We start from the raw sequence: 24,685 nt of genomic DNA, 5'->3' as shown, positions 1-24,685 counted from the left end.
GGGAAATAGTTATCAGCTTCTTAAAAAATTAAACACAGACCTATCATTTGACCTAACCATTCCACTCCTAGGTTTCTCCAAAAAGATAAAGGAAATATATGTCCATTTAAAGACTGGCACATAATTGTTAATTGCAGCCTTATTTCTGATAGCCAAAAACTGGAAACAGATCAAATGTGTATGTCAAGATAATAAATAACCAATGTATCCATTGATCATCCAATGGATATCAGAATGATGGCTATCCAAGGGCACCTACATGGCTCAGTTGGTTAGGCATCTATTGGTTTCAGCTCAGGTCACGATCTCAGTTTCATGAATTTGAGCCCCTCAATAGGCTCCACACTGGCAGTGTGGAGCCCGTTTGAGATTCTGTCTCTCCCTCTCTCTCTGCCCCTCCCCACTCATGCTATCTCTGTCTATAAATAAGTAAATAAATAAATAAACAAATAAATAAATAAATATAATGCTTATCCAAATGATACCATGATATGCAAATTACTCAAATCATAATCAACTGCCTATGAATGGGTAAACAGTTAGTGTATACCCATAAAATAAAATACTATCAACAACAACAACAAACAAAAGATCCCTTGGCAAATGCAAAAAGATGGATGAATTTCAAACTAATGCTACTATGCGAAATAAGCCAGACCCCCCCCAAAAATAATATATACTGTTAATTAATTATATATAAATATCAAGAAAATTAATACCAATATATAGAGATATAAAATGCATCATTAGTTTGCTGGAGATAATGGGGTTGGCAGAAATGTGAGAGAGAGATTAGCAGAGGCATGAGCTAGCTTGTGGAGGTGATGGGTATATTCTCATAATTGTAGTATTTATATCTATTGTGCATGCATACATCAAAGTGTGCACTTTTAACATGGCTTATATATGGGCAATTCATTAACTACCAGTTATACCTTAATAATACTTATTAAGATATAATTGCGAGGCTTTTTACTCATGGGGTGACTCTGAGACATTTGGAGAGGCTGCACTATAGTATCCCATACTCTGCAACAAAAGATAAGGCAGCCACCAAAAACTATGTTTACCTTGCTAAACAATCTCATTTAATCTGTGGCCTTGACTGGCTAAAAACATCTTCCACTGAAGCATTTCACATTCATTCATTCGTTCATGTATCCTGTCACTTATTACCTCGCGAACACGTATTTATTTATCTAAGTCAGGCTCTGTCTCGGAGACTCCGAACTTAGTTAGTCTTACATTCAGCCTGTTATTATTTTCCCATATTCCTCACAAACCTCGTCTTCACATCCTCTTAATCCCAGTCAATTGCACCATCACTTCACAATTTGCCATAAAAACTACTTTTTCCCCCAGCAAATCTTCATGAGGAGATATAGCATAAGGCAAGAACTGAATATAAGAAGATATCGAAATTCGACTCAGGTTCTCGAGGATGTTAAAGTCACGTGGAAAATTAATGTGCAAAGAAAACGTAGTAATATAATGTTGTGGTATTTACAGGCAATGGGATACACCAGCCTATTTTGTCAGCAGGGGTCCAAGACGTTTTAAAGAAATATAATCTTTAAAGTACAACTTAGGAAATGAATATGAACTAATTTTCCAAACAAGGGGGAAGGGATGGTATCTCAGAAAAACAACATCACGGACAAGAGTATGGGAGTGTAAAGTTCTGATGTATTTAGACAAAGTGAATACCCTGGTTACTTTCAGGGAGACAATACAGAATGTTGCTTTGGCTCAAGTTCAGCTCAAGATTTTAAAAAGTGATAAAGTGGGAACATCCTCTGAATAGAATGCTTTAGGGAGAAGGCCCTAAATGCACCACAGTTTGAAGAGTTAATGAGACCAGAGCTTTTTAGGTTCTCGGGGAATATGGGGTGATGTTCATAACATGCATGAAGAATCCATTTCAACCTTCCTATCTCCCTAAGACATTGCATTTCTTCCCAGAGATTCAAGCCAGGGACATTCCGCCATCTTGTGGTAGATAGATAGATGGTGACACCCTGATTCCCCTTCTGGGCCACTCACCTTTCCCTTCAGGGAAGGAACCACTGCCATTTAAAGAGAGGTCAGAAGACAGCCCGCTGCTGTCAGCTCCTTCAGCATCTACCTTGGTTGCAGGAAGTGGTTTCTCCCAAGGCCGCATCCTTCCTGAGGCAGCTCGTATTTTCTAAGTAGAGAGAGTTTCAACTATTATGGGTGCCTGCAGGAAAGCTCGGGATGGAATTCTTCTAAACTTCCCACCACTAACTTGACTGAGAATTTGTCAGGACAGTATTGTATTTTTCTTTGTATTTGTATTTTAGTCCTTTCCTCTGTACAATCAATTTCCTCCTTCATTTCACAGGGATTGAACCTTAAGAAACATATTGCACCTCAAACTCCCATCTCAGCTTCTGTTTCCAGAAAACCCAACCTGCAACACGTCTCAGCCTCATTGATTATTTGACATTGGCAAGGCTGGCTTTCAGTCAACCACCAAATAAACAGTAGAGCCACTACAGCTGCCCGAACTGGCACATTCCATTAAAATGTGTCTCCATATCAATTCATTATCTCCATCTTTGGATATATTAGGCTTCCTTGAGTTAACTTCCTCGGATCTATTCCCAAATAAATTGTATTGGTTATATACTTCTATAAATTAGCGAATCTTACTAATATTTTCATGCAAAAATTATTCATGTGGGTCTGGATTTGCTATCTAATGCTAAAATGGGATTGTAATTGTAGATTTCGAAAAACAAGATATAGTGAGGTTGGGTCTTGGGAGAAATGGCATCCTCTTATAAGACAACTGCCCTGAGTAATGTTATCAAGCAAGGAAAGTTTGTCTCCTCACCCACAGATAGAGGTGCTATTTCCATTGGGAAGAAAGTCTCAATGCAAGTTGCATATTCAAGGATTTCAACTTCTGTCAAGGACATGAAAATTTTCATATTCCACAATCACAATTCCACTCCTCATTTTTAGATAAATGATAGGAAGGTGGGAATTCAACTTGCATGATTAATTTGTATTCAGCACAATTAAATTTGGGATATAATTTTCATTGCTATCTGCTCAGTCATTTTAAGATATAAGTGATTATTTTTAAGACCATAGTAGTACCTCTCTGATCATCTGATTGGGATTGATCAAAGAGTTTATGGCCCTGAGCTCTTCATTTTCTTTGTGTAAACTGTTGAGGATAATCCCAAGGTGGCCTTCCACTCCTAGTTCTTAATATCATCATTGATATGATAATGGTCAATTACTACAGTCACTTGATATTCTAAAGCTTGGTGTAAAACAGTTTTATTCAGAGGAATAACAAGTGTTAATTTAAGTAACTTTGATATCACTCCATGCCCCCAGATTTCCAGTTTCCGATAAATGTTTTCATCATCCCAACCATTCCAAGGGTCCTCATTTAAGGGTATGGTCCCTGTGACCAAACCTGGTGCCTCTTATAGCATCAGTTAGGGGCACAACAAGAAAATAGAAACCATCGTTGGTATTGAATTATAGAAGTTCTTTTTTTTTTCATTTTCTATTAAAAAATGGACAACAATGAGAGATAACTGAGTTAGATCTTAATATATTGACAGTACTGTTCAAGTTGCAGTTAAGATGGTATAAAGGAATTCAGTGATCTATTTGTAGTATCCTGGTATATGACGTAAATGACACACTTATAGGAACTACTGAATATTGGAATTGATCATGGTGTACCCACAGTTCTGGGAGCAGTATTACATGATTGTATTTATAAAATAGCTATCTGTTTACTGTTCTGATCCACTCAGTCACTAGGTTTTGATGTGGCCTATATGCCACATATACATGGAATTGTAACTTTTAATGATGGCTTATGTAGTTGGTCCACAACTTCTCCTCTGTGACAAATAGCCTGAGCCTTAGATCAGGAGCTGGATACAAAACAGGCAGGATCAGCTCTGAGCTCACTGGAGGCACTGTTGCTTTTTACAACCTTACAATTGGCAGTCACATCATTTAGAGTAGAGAATAGAATCCTCATCATGTCTTTACATTATGCATTTAACAAACATTTGTCAGCAAACTTTCCTATGATTAATTTGATTTCACCCCCTAGGGAAAGATTGCCTTAAAAACATTTATGGTATGATTAATTGAATTTTAGAAATTTGATTAATACTTCAACTTCAGAGCTTTTAAAATACATTATTAAAATGAATTTTACTTGAGTTTTAATAATTCCATGACTGTTCCTTTTGAGCCACTGTTACTTGCGTCAGATTGTAAAATTCAGTAAGAAGAGAATTCACATTCAATAGAACTGGGCGGCTTTGGGCTTTTAGTCTGGCAATGAATAACAAGACTGTGTAGAGATGACAGTGATTTAAGGCTGTGAGAACAGGTCTTTATTTACCTGCTATTGAAATCAGACACAGTCTCTGGTCTGGATGCAGTAAATATTTTGTAATTTTATTGGAAACTGTAACATCCTTGCACTCACAAAAGCCAGTTTTCTATACAGTATTACATGACATCTCCACAGTAATGATAAATTAGATTCCACCTCCAAAATATCCAAACTTAACCATTTATAAGGAAAATGGAACTGAAGCAATCTACTTCACAATTCTGGTCTGCTGCCAGCGTAATTCTCTAAGGAATATATTGTTTGCTTGAGAGAAGAAAGAATATAACTCCATATTATTTATTGAGTGCCTACTATGTTTCAAACACTGTGCCACACTGTGGTATGCATTTTAATTGTGCTATCTCATGTGCCCTGACAATAACCCATGAGTTAGATCGTGCTATCCCCACACTGCTCCTGAAGAGATAGGCTCCATAGATATGACAGTGTCCCAAGTTCACACAACTAGTATGCGGCTTTCAACTCAGATCACATTGCTCTCCTGCCAACAAGACAAATCTTAATGAAAACACCAAAACATTTTTCCACGGGAACACAAAATCTATATAAAAATTATGTGTATACACACACATATTCAGTTGTGATTGCATGCAGCAAGTTATATATCTCCAAAATGAGTGGAAGATTTATGCATGTCCAATGATTAAAAGCACAATGCATGTACACGCATGCACACACACACACACACACACACACCACATTGTTAATCATCTTAGACAGAAGAGGAAAACTTGTATTTTACTTAAACCTTCCTGTTCTGTTCTGGAATGTGCATGAAAACTGCCAAGATTATTTTTTTAATAAGCAATGTGCTTTGTACTACTTTTCTGTGACTACTGTAACAAAAAGTGACTTATAACAACAGAGAAGTTTATTCTCTCACAATTCTATAGGCCAGAAATTCAAATCCAGATCGTTGGGCCAAAATCAAGGTGTTGGCAAGGCTGCACCAGCTCTAGGAGAGAATGTATTCCTTGTTTCTCCCAGACTCTAGTGGCTAATGGGCCTAATCTCCGCCTCTGTCTTCACATCATATCTTCTGTTTGTGTGTGTGCGTGTGTGTGTGTGTGCACATGCACATGTGCGTTTGTGTATATGTTGGCATAGATGTATTTGTATATCAAATCTCCTCGGCCTCCTACCTGTAAGGATTCATGTAATGATATTTTGAGCCCATCATATAATCCAGGATAATCTGTCTTTTTTAGATCCTGAATTTAATCACATATACAAAGATCCTTTTTCAAATAAGGTGACATTCACATGTTCCAGAGATTAGGACATGATACGTTTGAGGGTCATTATCAGCCTACTACATATATCTTGCTAGTTCTGTAATTATTTTGTTTACTCCTTTGCCTTTGGCATGGGGAAAATCCAGTTATCCTTTACATTTTCATTGTTAGCTTCATCTCACTATTTCATAACTTCCCACAATGGGTCTTTGATTAGGAAATCCCCACAATGGCAAAGTGTTGTAATTTGTTGGGCAGTGACACAAAGCAGTGGATTGAGATGATAGTGGCAAAGTGATAATTATATCAGTTTCTGCTAAAAACAAAAACAGACAACCCTGGAAAATGCTGCACACAATTTCACTCAGATTTAATTGCCCCTAGTCCATAAAGACAAAATGGAGAACTAGTTACATTCACTTTTTCTAAATCCTGCATAAAACAGGTTGTTGTATATTTACAATTTATATTTTCACCAAAATGGACGGTAATTTTCCTTGCCCAGTTTCATTTACATATTCTTTTAGTAACTACACAAATATTTAGTGTGAAATATCTAGTTCACTTATTTTTTTATTTTTTTTATTTTTATTAATTTTTTTCAATATTTATATTGAAATATATTGAATATATGTCAAATAGATATTCCACTAAAGATGGGTAAATCTTAAAGGCAAAGAAAGAATTCCCATTGGTTATCTAGACAAAAATATCAAGTAACTCTTAAAGACAAAAAATCAGTCTGTCTTCCCATACCTCCTTCATAACAGTGGAATACTGCATATAATTTTTTTTTAATAAAAACCAAGCATGACTCCAAAGCTCTATATCCAGGCAAGCTGACACTCAGATCAGTTTTGAACCTGGAAGCCACTTTTAATATGAAAAATCAACTCAAGGTTTAGATCAGCCCTTCTCAAAGAAACTACCAGAGGACAAGTTTTTGCTAAGAGATTAATGGAGAAACTTGGTAAGAGAACTATTATGGAGCAACATGCCCATTTTATTTGTATGGCTTAAACTAAAACTCATGTGCGCATTATAAATATGGACAAGAATGTGATGTTAGGAAGTATGGAGGTGTGGAAATGGCGTACTATACAGAAATTTGAAAAGAATAGGGAAAAGGTGGATATAACAGTAGTTTTCTCTTTTGTGGACAGAATCAAAATATTTAAAATTAATAGATTAGGTAAGACAGCGTAAGTAATATAAGGTTATAAAGCTGATAAATAACAAAATAATAAAACCAATGAACACCTGGAGAAAAAAAGTAGAGAAGAGCAAAAATCAGTTTCTTCATTGTTCACAGTCAGAATCAGTAGATATTGAAGAAATAAATGATTAAGAATATTATGTAAAAACATAGTTACAAAGTAACTCCTTGAATAAAAATACAGGGATTTCCTAAAAGAACATACTTCAAAAAGCAAGGAAAACGCTAAGTTAAAAAATAAAAAAAGATAAATTTAGACCAGTACATAGAAAATGATATCATTTATATAAAATAAATATACATGAAGATGATCATAGCTGCACAGATTGAAAAACCAGACAAAAACCATGTCAAAATGATTGCATCTAAAAGAGATAACTAGCAAGGCCAGAAAAAAAAAGTGGGAGAGAGATTTTTTTACTTCATTTCCTACAGTATCTTTTAAATATTTTACAAGGAATATATTTTCCCTATTAACATTTAATAAGCCCATAGTAAAAAACAACAAAGTAGCAAAGGATTTGTATGTGGAATGAGTGTGTATTGGGGAAAATAGCCCATATACTTTGTCTTGGTTCGAACAATATTCCACAAACAACTCTGGATGCTCACCCTTATTTGGATGATCCTGTAAAATGTAGGTATTGGGTAACTGAACAAATATCTTAAAATATCTGGAGTTTTGAATGCTCATCAATCTTCTGTTTACTAAAAACTTATTCTCTTCTCAATCAACCTGCGCTCTAGCATTTTTAAATCGAGAAAAAGAAATAATAAGAGAGGAGCAGGAATCGTGAGGACCTGATGAGACTTCCAGAGGGTAAACAGATGAAGGTAATAGAGAAAGCAGAAATGCTACTGCCACCGAGGCCAAAGGGGACAGTGTAGATTCATGAAAGGCATCCATGCTTGAAGCTGCTCTCAGTTTCAACTGTTTGCTACTCTCCTAAAGAAACTCTGGTGGACCAACATAGTTATGGGTGATAAATGACATCTGTGAGCATATCAGAAAGAAATACCTAAATGCAGAAGAAATACTAATTTATTGAGAATCGATATTATATAAGAGATAGTCAAGTAGATCAGTTTTTACTATGAAGAATTGGGCAATATTACTTTAAATTTGGAACTACAGATCTTCCTTGACTTACAATGGGGCAATGTCCTGGTAAAGCCATCATACGTTGAAAATATTAAAAGTTGAAAGTGCATTTAATATACCTAACCTACCGTGTATCACAGCTTAGCCCAGCCTACCTCAAACATACTCAGCACACTTCCATTAGCCTACAGTTGGGTAGAATCATCTAACACAAAGCCAATTTCACAATGAAATTTTCATTAGCTCATGTACTTTATTTAATGCCGTATTGACAGTCAAGCACAAAATGACTATATGGCTACAGGTGGTTGTTAGCCTATCAGTTTTTCCCCCTTGTGATCTCCAGGCTGACTGGGAACGGCGGTTCAGCGCCCCACCCAGCATCACAGACAAGTAGCATACCGCATGCAGCATGTTGCTAGCCCAGGAAAAGTTCAAATTTCAAAATTCAACATATGGTTTCTATTGAATCTATATCACTTTCACACCATCGCAAAGATGAAAAATTTTAAGTCAAACCACTGGAAGTTGGGGACTATCTTAAATGTCGTAATATACTGACTCAAAATAATGATTATGTGAGATCCTCAAAAATTAAAGTTGCATAGACGTGGTCATCTCTCTAAGAAATTCTATGTAAAACGCCTGTTGACCTCTTATATGGTAATGTGGTCCAGTGTGATCATTGGACCTAAAGCTGAGGCTCCATTTTAGTTCCCTGATTTCCCCCATTGGTTGTACGGAGGTTGTATGGAGATTCCATTTGGGTTTTCAACTCTGCCTCCACCATCTACAATCTGATATCTGTTTCAGTCACACAGAAGTCACTCTATGTGTTTTGAAGAGAAAATGATTGAATTCCCATAATTGGTTTTTGTATATAGAAGCACTAGAAAAAGTGAGGTAATATAGGTTAAGAAACTGGTGCTAGCTAATCTCACTGTAGATTTATTCATGAGAGGAAAATTAGTTATAAGCACCAACAATCAGTTGATAAATCAAGAGCCCAGTTTACTGCTTTTAAATTCCTCGTTTGTGGGGCACCTGGATGGCTCAATCGGTTAAGCATTCGACTTCGGCTCAGGTCATGATCTCAGGGTTTGTGGGTTTGATCTCTGCCTTGGGCTCTGTGCTGAGGAGACTGGAGCCTGCTTCAGATTCTGTGCCTCCCTCTCTCTCTCTCTCTGCCCCTCCCCAATTGTGTTCTTTCTCTTTCTCTCTCTCTCTCTCTCAAAAATAAATAAATATTAAAAAATTTTAAGTAAAAATAAATTCCTCGGAGTGCCAGGGTGGCTCAGTTGGTTAAGCATCTGACTTTAGCTTAGGTCATGATCTCACAGTTCATGGGTTTGAGCCCTGCATTGGGCTCTGTGCTGACAGCTCAGAGCCTGGAGCCTGCTTAGGATTCTGTGTCTCCATCCTTCTACTCCTCCCTTGCTCAACTCTGTCTATCTCTCTCTCAAAAATAAATAAGCATTTAAAAAAACTAAAAGAAATAAAGAAATAAATTCCTCATTTGTGTACATGTAGGATGCCACAAGACCAGCAACACAGAAGTTTATGTTCATACTCCTGTCTCAGAGAAATTCTCTGGACGCCTCTAATTGTCTGTTGTTCTTGATATTTAGGAGCATAGTTATACGGTAGCCTTCAACGGCCTCTTATTTTGATTTTTTTTTTGACTCAAACAAATCCTTTAAATAAATTGATTTTAATTTGATTTCTCCTTAAATTATCTTATCTCAGATCCACCACACAGGATATGCCCTAAAACCTAAGTATCTGATCTCATCCCAGTATGCTGGTATTTTGTTTTTGCAAGGGAAACCAGACTATAGGCATTTAAAGAAACACAAGATAGTAGTTTCTCTCTTGATAGAATTTATTAATTTTATGTGACTTTATAAAAGAAATACTAAGTGAAGAGACAAAAATTATCTTATGTATTCTCTGTACCCTTTTAAAACATAATGCAGTGATTAAAAATAGAAAACCTTAAATTAGTAAATTCTTGACACTGAATTATACATGAAAAATGATTAATTAAATGTAAATTATCATCTGAAAATGGACATTAATTTGTACTAATATCCTTCAAAATGTCTGTGAGTTATACATAATACCTAGATTAATCTTATGATGATCTATCACTCTGAAATGTTTCCACAAAGCATAAGAAATTAATTATCATAAAATTATTTTATTAGACCATTAGACCAAGGAATAGATCACTAGATCAATAACCAATCCTCACCAAATGAGTACACAAACACAGATTAAGAGGTATCTACCTATCAGTCTCTATTCTGGTAAAATCTTTTGACAAATTTAAAGCTACAGTTTGTCCCCAAAGTATTTTCTTGAAAAAGGAATTGCTATGTACCCATTCTGGCAGATCGTGGACGTTATGCAATGCTTATAGAGTTGGAATAGACATTTAAAAAAAAACATTGTCTGTCTTCCATTTTTACACATATGGTGATGGTGTTAATACTCAGAGAGAATGGAAATACTAACTTAAAGTCATAAAGTTTCTTCGCTATAGGAGAATTACACAAGTCTCCTGAAATCTGATCCATTTTTTTTAACACCCAACTTTAGGAAAAGAAAATTTTACTTGTGAAATATGGCTGGAAATAGAGAATGTCCTAACCATTACCTCCTGTTCCATGTCAATGTACATGAAAAATCTTACTTTAGATAGGTTACGTGTTAAAAATAATGCATGATCTGATAGAGATTTCAAAGGAAATGTGATTTTTATTAATTAATTGAATTACAGTTAAATATTAATCTCCATGTATAAAATAATTATGGCTAGTGATACAATCTTCTACATGAATCGCATTTTTATTTGGAACAAGTTTGGTTATTACAGTGTATGGTGGAAATATTTGCGACTCTTTGGTCTAAAGATGTGAAGGTAATGTTTGTTAGTTTGTACACAGTTTAAGAAATATCAAAATAAATACAAAGACATGTTTATGTCAAGTTATTCACTAACAGCTCTACCTACTTACACAGAATGCTCACCAAGTACCTCAACTTGAATGCTAGTAAGATTTTAATTATACAAGAGAAAACCAAAGATATACTTTTTGTTATAGATATGAATTGTTCTTGTACTCTAAGTAATAATGGAGTAGGATATTTTGAAGTCTAAGATATTTTATTGGCAACTGGTGCAGAAAATTTCCTTATAGGGGTAGGAATCAGAACAGAGGCCACTGCAGATAGAGGATCCAGGGTGAACTGAGAAGAAGTATGGAGGAATGTACTTATTGTATACTAACAATTGAGTAAAAAAATAATAATGCTAAAGTGTGATCCCGTTTCTTCAATAATGATACTAATAGACATCATGTTGGTAAGATACATCAAAATTGTATCAGTGGTTTTCTCTCTTGGAATTTAGGGTAATTAAAATTTGTATCAAGTTTCCTTTAATTATTTTTTAATATTTCTATTAAATAATAATATATTACTTGGCAATGTCATCAAAGGAAAAAACAAAGGACTTGGATAAATTGCAAGATGGTGAAAATTTTCCTTTATTTTTTGTAATATTGAGCAGTACTTTAAAATATCCACAGACTTTGACAGAATATAAAACATGATTAGATTTTCACCAGCAGCTCATGTGGCTGTGAATAACACACAAGGCATAATTGACCTTCAGAGTAGAACTGAATGCCAGAAGAAATGTTCATCAAAGAAGAAATTCTATAAGGAGAAATTTCCTAGACCACTAGACAAAGAAAACTTTCGTTATCAAAATATTCTAGTCTGTTCTTATTCCAGAAGTAGAAATAATTATATCTTGAAATAAAACTGTAGCCTTCATTTTCTCTTGTATAATTAAATCTTTATCAACATTGTCATTGCTTTTCAATTAAATATTAAATAGGTGTAAAACATAGCCCCTAGCTTTTTATACCATTGATACCATTGTCTCTTCTCTCTCCCTCAACCCCTCTATCATCTATCTATCTATCATCTATCTCTCTTCTAATGTCTCTCTCTTCTCGCTCTATCATCTATCAATCATCTATTCTTTTCTCCCTCTAGAGAAGAGGATTAAAGTGATAAACAAAGAGGGATAAGTTGTGCAAAATAGGCTTTTATTATGCATATTTACAGCCTCTATTAGACATTATTTCTGTGTGTGTGTGTGTGTATAAGCATTCACATGTTTGTCTAAAATCCACCAATGTAAACTTTTATCCATTGCCATTGTGAGCAGTAGACCTGAGCTGGTGGAACAGATCCAAAGTGGAACATATGGTGCCTGTAGTTGACCTGAATAGTGAGAGGGGTATACTGAGAATGGCTGACTTTCTGCTACCAAGTGAGCTTACAGGTGCAGGAAAAGAAGTTCCACAAAAAGTTGGTTGATTGTGTCAGTTAATGTTGACTGCATTTGTCAAATTACCACAAGGACTGTCTTATAATAAAGAAGGACAAAACAATAAAAAACAGAATAAAAGAGTACAAAAATTTGGAGACTTGCAAGTTTTGAAGGAGTAATTGCTTCTCATCTGCAGCCAGGGAAAAAAAAAATCAAATTGAGAAGACCTTTGAGCAATAAAGTCTGATTAGACTCACTCCTGCAGCAAGAATCAAGTCAGGGCACAGCTGTCACATTCCTTCTTAAAAGCTCTGACTCGATTTTGGAGTGTCAGATCAAAGACTCAATTCATGTTTGACTCCCAATAAATTCTCTCTTTGGGACATAGTGACTCAGGAAAAATAGAGTACACATATATTTCTCCAAAGAAACTTGATATAGTTATGATACTAGCTATTAAAAAAGGAGAGTACATAGATTCAAAAAAGCAAAGATATGTCACAAATCAAAGAAATATGTATAGAAAATAAATGTGGGTGAGGGTCGTGGCACATGTTGCTGACTGAATTGAATTGATGGAAATTCTACTATGTTTGAAAAATACTTGCACTATCAATAAAATCATGACTTAAAGAACTATCTGTGACTGTTCAAGACCAGACTATGCCAGAAATACCAGAACTCTGATTGTTCAAGATCTCCAATCTTCTAAGGGTGAAAAGCAGATTAGGGAAAAGCTCTTAGGTTTCCCAAGGAGGGTATATTTTCTATTTCTCCTTTCACTTGAAACTTACTAGAAAAAAGGAGAAGAGAAAATTATTCAGGAGAATGGAGCTTAGAAGCACAGGGGACAATTGACTGAACATCCCCTCACAGTAACTGTGCAGGTAGATTTCAAAATTGACATGCAAACATGCAATTTTTCCTTTTTCTGAATGCAGGTGTTTGCTGAAATTATCCAGTTCCCTGGATGTACTGTATAATTAGTCTATTCAGTTCATAAATGTCTGTATCAAGAATAAACACATAGGGTTTTTGGTTTGTTTTTGTTGTTGTTGTTGTTTTTTAAAGATTTTTAAAGTCTATCTATTCTGAGAGATAAAGAGAGAATGGAGGAGAGTTAGAGAGAGAGAGAGGGAGAGAGAAAGAATCCCAAACAGACTTCGCATTATCAGCACAGAGCCTGACACGGGGCTTGAAATCATGACCATGAGATCATGACCTGAGTCAGAATCAAGAGTCGAGTTCTTAACCAACTAAGCCACCTAGGAGTCCCCAACTTGGGATTTTTATTAAAGTGTCTGATATAAATAATATCTTGATATAGATATCAACAATCAATATATAGATCTTAAATGTAAAACTGGATGCCAGGAGCAGATGGCAATTCAATGATAGCTCTCTTGGAAGGAGATAACTGCCTTTTGTGTATACAGTGAAAGATGAACCAAATATTTGGAGACCAGAAGGTGAATTGTCAAAAAAAGGATTTTGTACACAAATCAATAGTCCCAAATCTGTTAATAGGTGGCATTATACTTCTGGGCCCAGTTGTAGTTGAGTGAAACCAAGTGACAAGTTCTTCCTAATAAGTTGTGAGCAGAAAAATGTCAGGCGTCAAAACCACAAGACATCATCTAATTGCTAGATCAAGACTTTTCAGATTTCCCTTTCCTTTTGGCATAGTGACAAGCATTTGACATAATTGTATCAATTTGAGTCTGTAAGTACCTAAATTAAGCAGAGCACACTTCATGACAGTCCTTGATTGCCCCTTAATGTGTGAGAACTAAGCTTTGTGGGTTTGGAGTCTGTGAGTGTGTTTTTTAATGCACCTTCACTATTTCTACTAATAGGGTTATAATGGCATTGTTTCCTACTTTACACACAAAAAGAACAAAGGCGACAGAGGGAAATGTGATTTGCCTAAGATCATTCAGTCATGTGGGGGCTACACATAAATTGCTAGTTGCTATTTGAACTCCTAACTGCTTCTAGATGTTTTGTTTTTGTTTTTGTTTTTGTTTTTTGCTTTTAACTTCATTTTGAGAGATGTTGAATGATCTTCAATACTTAAGGGCAACAATCTGGGTGTCATACATCTATTATTCATTCTGAAGGCCATTGTCTTGCTACAATCACATTATTTTAAAAACTGCCATTGGCCACAATTCTTTTATGGATGAGTAGACTTCTAATCCAAGCAAGGGAAATCATTCTTGTTTACCCTTATCCTATTGTAGTCTAGAGGTACACTCTGGAGACATTCAGTGCCTCACCACAATTTTATTTCTTACCAACTGGAATGGTTAATAAGTCATTCTTCAGAGGCAAGAGCAATGTAGACCTGTTTGCAGTTTCACTTCCCTCTTGTTGAGACAACTTGACTTCAATGAGACAGGTGGAGGACACTGTGACGAGAATACCAAATGTGACAAATGGAGGGAGAACGCTAGTGAGGCTGAAGCCTTGTCTCAGTTCTTCTTGCAGCCCAGGTATATTCTTTCTTGCAACTTGAAATTATCTTTGGCTTCTGTACATTAGTGAAATTCCTTCTCTAAGATAGTTATGGCTTTGATTAGGTCAGTAATCCCAAAGAATTACAACATTGTGCCTACAAAAGCCAATGCAAAACACCTGGATGGTTCAGTTGGTTGAACAACAGACTCTTGATTTCAGCTCCGGTCATGATACCATGGTCGTGGGATTGAGCCCTGTGTGGGGCTCTGCACTGAACGTGGAGCCTGCTTGAGATTCTCTCTCTCCCAATGGGAACCCTCTTGCACTGTTGATGGGAATGCAAACTGGTGCAGCCGCTCTGTAAAACAGTGTGGAGGCTCCTCAAAAAATTAAAAATAGAACTGCCCTATGACCCAGCAGCAGCACTGCTAAGAATTTACCCAAGGGATACAGGAGTGCTGATGCATAGGGGCACTTGCACCCCAATGTTTATAACAGCACTTTCAACAAGAGCCAAATTATGGAAAGAGCCTAAATGTCCATCAACTGATGAATGGATAAAGAAGATGTGGTTTATATATACAATGGAATACTACATAGCAATGAGAAAGAATGAAATCTGGCCATTTGCAGCAACATGGATGGAACTGGAGGGTGTTATGCTAAATGAAATAAGTCAATCAGAGAAAGACAGATATCATATGTTTTCACACATATGTGGATCTTGAGAAACCTAACAGAAGACCATGGGGGAAGGGAAGGGGAAAATAGTTAAGAGAGAGAGGGAGGCAAACCATAAGAGACCCTTAAATACAGAGAACAACCTAAGGGTTTATAGGGGGGTGGGGGGAGAGGGAAAAATGGGTGATGGGCATTGAAGAGGGCACTTGTTAGGATGAGCACTGGGTATTCTGTGTAAGCAATGAGCCACAAGAATCCACCCCCCCCCAAAAAAAAAAACAAGAGCACACTTCACACACTGTATATTAGCCAATTTGATAATAAATTATATTTTTTAAAAATTTAAGAGAAAAAGAAAAACAAAATTCTCTCTGCATCTGCCCCTGCACTGCTTGTTTTCTCTATCTAAAAAGTAAATAAATAAAAATTTTAAAAAGCCAATGCTATTACATTTCCAAACTTTTCTGTGTTTTCTATATATTTTTTATTTAACTGTTAAGTGTATAGCACTTAATCAGCAAAATTCATGTTTTGTTACTTCCTATTAAATTTAGAATAGAGTACCAAGTGGCCACTCAGAGAAGCTACTGAAATGCTGACCTTTAAAGAGTCACATGACAAAAATAGGGGAGAATGGACAAGTTTATGAAATCATGAGTCTTTTCCGATTATGGCCAGGTCAAAAGGTTAGATCCCTACATTTTTTTATTGGATTATTTTATTAAAAGTGCACTATCAAATAGGGCTTTTGAAAATACATATTTTCATTTATGTGCCAAATCATTTAATGTGCCATTTATAAAATTGTCATTGTCAACAGGGTGGAACAGGTCAAAAAGGAAGAAGGAAAACTAACTGTATTTGTAGTTGTATTACAACTTGAGGACGCACCATTTTTTTTTAGGGAGAATGTGAAACATCACAAATTCCTTGCAGATTTCAGCTAAGATAGTATGAATAAAATAATAACTTCCAGTTTATGAGGAGTTTACTATTTAAAAATAAAAAAAATTCAATACTCTGAACCTGGAAAATTTGAATTCAATTGATTTCTTTTCTCCCTCACTCTCCTGTATGGTAAAATAAAACCATCCAAGAAACACTCTGACCCAAGCAGAAAAATCTTTATTTCATTTCCAGAAAGGAAAAGGGTATTATACTTCAGATATAATTGTACCTGAACTATGTTCAAACTAAGTTTTAGTTACTTTGATTTTGGAAAAGATTTTGCAAATTTCTTGTGTGTCTGTTTGAGTGTGTGCTTGTGTGTGTGTGTGTAAAAATGGGAATAAGTCTATTTTTGAAATAAATGTTGTGTGCCTTTTAGTTTGAAAGTTTAAACCCAGAAGAGATGTTACGTTAATTAAACCTAAATTTATTTGACTAGTAAAATCTCTCTGGTTACAAATTTATCTATTAATATTCTTACCTTGGTTTATATTACTATCTTTTATTATCCTGTGATGGCCAGTCTTTGGACATGTATATAAGGTATTATATTATATATTATATATACATTATTGTTCTTATCCTTCACTGAAGAATCTCTATTAATTTTGAGATGTCTCATTCTTGATTGCATAATTACCATCATGTACCATATAACAGCTAACACATTAAATAAAACATACGAAATAAAACTTAATATTGACAGAGATTATGCTAAAAATCATATTGTAGGGGGTAATTTCTAAAACAATTATAAATGACATACTCAAGGACTATACTGAAATGATCACATAATCAGATACGCTAACAGTGAATAAAGTATTCTCTGAAAGAAAGACAATAAACTCAGATGTTGCATATCCTGAAAATCTGCACTGGACTTTGAGGTCATAAAGACCGAGACATTGTATGAAGACAGTCAGATCTCAAGGAAGATAAACATGAATAAGTGAATAAAGTTTGCAAATTACATAAAGAATTTCAAAACTTAACCCAACTGTCCTTTTCTAGCAAATAATCACTGGCTAGAGGTGAGTTCACACCTCTCTTAAAGGGACATGTTATTACCCTTAATGGGCACAGTGTGAGCTTCAACAAATCATTAACTACTTGTGGAATACCTTCTTTTCTCCATCTATAAATTCTCTTATCAAACCAGGCTTGTAATGAATCAAGGAGCTAATTATTAGCAGCTGCATTGCAGCTGTGATATTACTGGTTTTGGAGGAACAAAGAGTTGTGTAGCTTGCATTATGTGCATTTATAGATCTCAGACTACTTAGACCACGGTTGGTAATTTAGAGCATATTCTTCAACACAAAAATAGGGGAAATAAAGATAAGAGAAGTTAAGTAAATTTCCCATTATCATACAGTTAACCATTGCAGACTCCAAACTTGAACGAGCACTTTCTGAATCTGAGATCAGGAGTCATTGTCATAGATCTTGTTATCTTTGAGAGCCTTTAACATATTGATCCGCCAACCCAATCCTTTCATTCAGTATTTATTTATTCAGTGAATAATATTTGAATATCACTGTGTGTCTCTCAATTCTGCTTTATCTTTTTCAATTTACTTCAGAACATATAGTTAAGCTATAATCAAGGAAATATGTATTTTGTTAGATTTTTCTAATTTATCAAAATCCCTGGGATGTATGCAAATGTTTGTATACACTTTATTTATATGTAGACATATATGTAATTATGAATACATAAGATACAGGTAAGTAGAGAGGTTGATAGATAGTATTAGCCTTATCATGATTGGTAATACTCTAGTCATATATTTTATGTGTCGTTTATTCATTCAATATGAATGTCTAGTATGTTCCTACATCTGTGATAGTTCTACAAGCATTTTATTATTGTTATTATTATGCATACCATCTACAATTTGTAATAAAATGCCTCTTTAAGGCCTTCATAGTTTATTGATGCAATTTACCACACACACACACACACACACACACACACACACACACACACACAGATAGAGCAGTAAGTGCTAGAGATGTGTACCAAGTGTGAGAATACTAAGCTGTTGAAATAAGGTGTACATAGAAAAAAATACATACTGGTCAAAAGAGATACTAAACATCACATTCTAATAGTATATTTTTTCTTATTTAATAGCCTTTTTAGAACTCATGACAGTATAGCCATTTTACTAATTAGATCAATAGGATCACATCGATTTCAGAGCTACAATAGCTAGGGGAGAAATGAAAGTGTATAAGCCAGTAGGAATTATCCATTTAAAACAGAAACTTTAAAAGGATAGCATGATTCATACACTCTTAATCTCCTCTCCCAAAATAAAGCGATGATTAGATCATTTGGGAACGTTTGAACATGGGGGTGGAGGGGGTGGGGGAGAGGCTAGACAGTTGGAGTCTGCTCATTGCACCGCTATGTAGCAGCAGGGATGCTCCCAGGCTGCTCATGGGGATAATTATCACCTCCGAGGGAGCAGTATTTCCGGAAATGATGTTCATCATCAGATAAAAGGGGAGGGCCCCTCACACACATCCTATTTCAAGCTATAAAGTACTTTTGTTTTCAGAAGAAGCGGTTATGAATTAAGGCCCACTGCTGTTCAAATAATTAGGATTTGTGGTGTTTAAGAATTACCTCCATTAAAGAAGTAAAATGGTATTAATAGTGCGGCAGCAAGCTGTGAAATATAGAAACATTACTTCCGAAGACAGCTGTTCCACTGCTGTTAAAATATGCAAACTTCCCTGGGAAAAAAATTGCTTTTTTCTAGTCAATCAGTGCCTGGCTAGCAAACAGCAATAAATGAGAGAAATAATAGCCCCTTAGAATTGAGAGTTCTTTTGAGCTATTGACACAATTATGGCACAATCTAAATCACTAAAGGAGCAAAGAATCATTTTGGGATCAAGGAATCAAAGAGTGGAAATAAAGTGATCAACACACAAAGGTGTATTAACAGAATGAAAAGAAAATAGCAATTCACAAGGTAAGTTCACCTGGGACCCAAAGGCTTCTGATTTACTGGATAAACAGCAAGTTTTAATGTGATTCATATAGGGATAATACTTGCATAAATGAAAGTAAGTTTTTTTTTTATTCAGCCATCAGTAACATTAATTGGGCTCCACATGTGAAGTTTTGAGCTTACGAAATTAATGTGAAGATATGGGAATCCCTTAAATTGAGAATTATGCTTTGGCATAAGTTGTGATGATGACAAATTGAGGCAACATTGGGGGAGAAATACCTACAGATTCTAACAACTTCTTTTTGCCTATCTTCCACCTTTCAAGATACTTAATAAAATCAATACATAATTTCCGAAGAATGTTTTCTACGGCTATAGTGCTTCATCAAGGGAATCAGATTATCAGCCGTATTATAAGATTTGAAGATTTTTATGTGACATTTCAAATCACATATAAAGATAAAATAGTATGTTTTCTTGCAAAAGGACTTCAGTGAAAGATAGTGTAAGTTTTTCATTGTTAGTGATCAGCAAATCCCAATCTATATAAATCCCTTAGAATAAAATTCTTAAAAAAAGACTTTAAAAATATGTGTGGATAATGAAAACAGGAAAAAAGGGAAGCTGAAAGGAAATTATATAAAGAAAGAGAATGAGGGCACAGGCAGCTTAGATAAAGGCAAAGAAAATAAGAACACAATAGAAGTTTAACACATTGAACAAAGGGCTGTGTAAGAAAAGTCTGGATAGATCATGCTAGGCTCTGAGGAGGACATGAAGAGGCAGTAAGTAACGTATATTTTGAGGAGAGCCCAGTGTCTATTTCGTGCTCTAGATGATGAACTTGTTGTTACAGCACCGAGTTTAAAAACCTCTTCCATAATTTTAAACTAACTAATGGCAGAGAGGCTGAACTTTATGTCTGAGGATACGAATGGGCTGGCATCCCTACAATGCCAAACCTGTTCTATTTTCCTTAGGCAATTCTGTGTCCATTTCTGCATCTGAAAATGAGAAATTTGAAGTCGATGACCAAGGAAGTGGTATGCTTGTAGGTGGATACTTTCTATTGCCATCAGAAAGTGATTTCTGACACAAAGGATAATAATTCTTTTTCCCAAAACAAGGTCTAATTTATTAATATTACTGACTTGGTGCATCTACAAATATAGTTCATACATAACTGAGTAAAATAAACCAATCTACATGACTAGGAATATTTTCAGACACAGTAACCTTCAGTGAATATGACTTAAGTAACAGACGAGATTGAATATTTGCAGTGCTACTCGTAAAGAACTAAATGTTTATAAAGTAAATATACATTCCAAGTATCTTAAGAGAAAAAGAGGAGTATATTCTCAGTAAGACTTCACTGGAAGGTGATATGGTATATCACCTCTAAACTACATTTTGGTATTTGAACATTCCAAAAGTACTTTTTTTTGTTGATCCTAAAATTATATTTTATGTAGAATTTTGGAAAAAATGCCAAAAAATTAGATTTGCCATTATTTATTCTGTTTTCTTTAGTTCCACGCCACATTACATTTGAGAGATTTTATTATTTTATATCCCATTTTATTACCCTCTTTCAGACCATGGCTACTTAAACTTTCATTTCCATAGTCCTTATAAAATATTACTTAAATTGAACCTGTTTCTATGCCCTGATTCTTTTGCCTCATGAAACCACTTCTTTTTTATCTATTTACTATTTTGATTTTTCAGAAATCGTTATAACTGGGACAGAAGAATCTTTGATTATAGAAGTTAAGAGTCTGATCAAAAAATATCGGACCATAAATGATTAAGTCAACATTCTTTTATGTATATCAAACTTTTGTGAATCTGATTTTGTTAATTCTACTACCTGACCCATATCTTGGTGAAAAGAAAAATGTAAATAATTTCTGGACCCATAAAACTCTATATTTACAACATCAGACTCTAAATTAGCTATAGTAACCTAACCAGCCTGATTGTCTTATTTTAAATATCAGAATATATTCATTTTATTTCTTTGAATATTAATTTCTCAGGTAATTGGTTTTAGGTTTTGAGTCTTTTTATTTAAATGTGCACACTGAACACACATGCAGACCTTCAATTGGACTGGTGCCCATCACTTGGCTTGTATTTGGTGCTATAACCTGTATTTTGCTAATTGAGCCAGTCTAATCTGATTGGTTAGATTAGAAAGTCTGTGCCTTTCAGGTTGCTGAAGACCATGATGATTTTCCACTTGAAGAAATTAGATTGTAAATAGGATTTTTAAAGGCATAATTCACATGTAGGGATATATTTTCTTTCTTTTATTTCTTAAAGTAACACGTGAAGTATATGGTCAGTAAGTATTTACTTAGAATAGTTTACTGCTCTTGAATATGTGAACGTGTTTATTGACATTGTTTGTATGCCAAGCTTCTTAATGGGTGAAAATAAGTCGAGGCAGTCTTCTTCTTCTTTTTTTTTAAATCTTACTCTTTTTAGACCTATGTGCTGAAGCATGAGCTTAACTAAGAACGTATAATATAGAGTCTCAATTTATGTTATGCCTGCGAACTTTGGTCTGCAAATCAGGATATTGGATTTATTTTTGCTCTTGTTTCTCTGATGTTCTTTACTTGGTCACAAAGTTTAGATAGATCCACTCCCTCTCCATTCTCAACATGATGCACAGTACGTTGTTATATGTGGGAAAAAAATATCTTCTCAACCATGACTTTCTACCTGCATTAGGAGAAAGTATTCCTTGTTCCTGACCTTATGACCTCTTGGAAGATCATTAAACTCCACAAAACTACAAAAATTAGTTCTAAAACACACACATTAGTCAGTTCACTTGAGGATACCCATGTTGACTCATGTATATGTTACTAAATAATCCCCTAAACATTCTTAGTAGAAGTTATCCTCTCTGTGTCTGAATGAAATCTCTTAAGGTCAAGAAAAATCATTCAAGAACTTGCAAAAGTACAAAGAGAAATAAGGAGTAATTAGAAAATAAACCGATTTCTTCCCCTAACATTTTTTAAACATCCTTGTGAATTTTTAACCAACATTTTATCTAAAGTCACAGTATGTAAAAGCATAGTGTTTGTTTTCAGTCAGAAGCATTGGAAATAATTTTTTTTCTTAAAAAAATTTTTCTTAAAAATGGAAATCCAGGGGCGCCTGGGTGGCGCAGTCGGTTAAGCGTCCGACTTCAGCCAGGTCACGATCTCGCGGTCCGTGACTTCGAGCCCCGCGTCAGGCTCTGGGCTGATGGCTCAGAGCCTGGAGCCTGTTTCCGATTCTGTGTCTCCCTCTCTCTCTGCCCCTCCCCCGTTCATGCTCTGTCTCTCTCTGTCCCAAAAATAAATAAAAAACGTTGAAAAAAATTAAAAAAAAAATGGAAATCCAACATGGAAACTCTATTTGATGATATTTAGGACTTTTCAAGCCCTTTGTTTTTCTTTGTGCTTTACTTTCAAGAAGCATTAATAATTACACAGAGTATTTTAATTTTAACTTTATAATTTCACTGCTTGTGCTTCTTACTGTTGATTTTATTCACACTCACATGCAACAGCAACCTTACTTCAAAAATATATGAAATTCAAAATCTCAGCCTTAGTTTTTCAATCTATTTTAAAGACTTCTTAATTTCTATTACTATTTTAAAAGATCAGATTAACTTAAAATTTTTATTTCATAAAATATCTACAGTGCTTATATTTGGCATCATAAAATTGCAGAAAAAAAATAGTTAAGTAATTTAATATGTGAAAAAGGTCAATAAAATATTGACGAAACAAATTGCAATAACTTCAAAGTTTAAAAAGTAATTCCAGGAAATGATATGTTACTAAGAATTCCTTAAACTTGTTAATTGAAAAATCTATGATTGGTCTAGTTACTTGCTTTAGCTGCTGACTGAATCCTTCTATAGCAAACATAGACTCATGAAGCATACATTTTAATTTTTAATTGATCTCTATGATTTTAAACTCTTCAAATAAAAAGGTATCTTTATAATCTCTCTTTCACCATTTAAACAGGATACTGCAGAGTTCTTCATGTAACATTCTTAGCAAAATATTAGTATCTTACTAAACAACTATATTATTTGTTTACAAAGTAGTATTTTCATTAATTTACCTTCCTAAAATTTCTGCAAGTTTTGTCATTAATATTGTAATACACAATGTAAAGTCCTTGTTACTCATCTCCTTTCAAACCTACATATCCCTAAAATTATCAACATGTTCTTTTCCTTTTGCTTTCTGATTACAAATTGGTCAGTCATTTTCTGAGCTCATAATTTCCTGTTACTACAAAGACATCCAACTTCATTCAGCATACCAAATTATCACTGTTTTCCGAACTCTACTTTTAGCTGGAAGTTCATTTGTTCAAGTGACTGCAAGCTCAAATTTCACTAAATATTTTGTTATTCTCTAAAATGGTAACCATTTTGTCAGTCTCTGATAAATTTCCGTCTGGTCACCCCTGCCCATGTTGCTAGTATCTCATATTTTAGATCACACATGTAGGTTATGGCAGGCAGCACACCAATTCTAGTACAAAATTTCATAACAGTGAGGTTAATGTAAGTTATGCTGCATTGACTCTCAACCCAAGTCACTGTGGCTAAAACAATATTTCATTTCCTGCTTCTTATATAACCAACATTAGCAAAGGGGCTCTGTTCATCTTAAAGAATCAAGGCTGACGTAGATATCATGTGTCAGTGATGCTTTCGTAATTATCATAGAAAAGAGAAAAGAGTGCGGTTAATGGTAAACAAATCCTGAAAGTTTCTATCTAGAAGTGCAAAATGTCACTCCTGCTACTGTTTTATTAACTAAAACCACAGAAAACATTGTCACACCTAACTACAAAGGACAGGTAAGCACAATTCAGCTCTGAGCCCATTAAGAAGGGAGAACTGGAATGTTTAAGAACATCTTTAGTGTTCATCACGGAAAATAATAATAATAAATAATAATAATATCTTCGGAGGAGGGTCAGGGAAGTTTTCTATGAAGAAGTCATAATTAAATGGATATATGAAAAGTATGCTAATTAAGATAAGAAAAAAAGTGGGGAAAGAAAGTATTTTACAGAGGAAAACTATTGACAAAACTCTGTGGGAAGGAATATGCTGCTTTGGAACAAAAGAAACCAAGTGTGGCTATGAGGCAAAAAGAGAAATGTCCAAATGGAAGTCATGTTAAGGGTTTTTGTCTTAAGAAGAAAAGGAGGTTAGTGAAGTGCAACTGTAATGACAAAAAGAATGAAATATTTAGGAATAAACT

Source organism: Felis catus, chromosome B1 (assembly GCF_018350175.1).
Source record: "Felis catus isolate Fca126 chromosome B1, F.catus_Fca126_mat1.0, whole genome shotgun sequence".
Lineage (NCBI taxonomy): Eukaryota > Metazoa > Chordata > Mammalia > Carnivora > Felidae > Felis > Felis catus.
The sequence above is the reverse complement of the archived record's forward strand: the minus strand, read 5'-3'. Positions refer to the sequence as shown.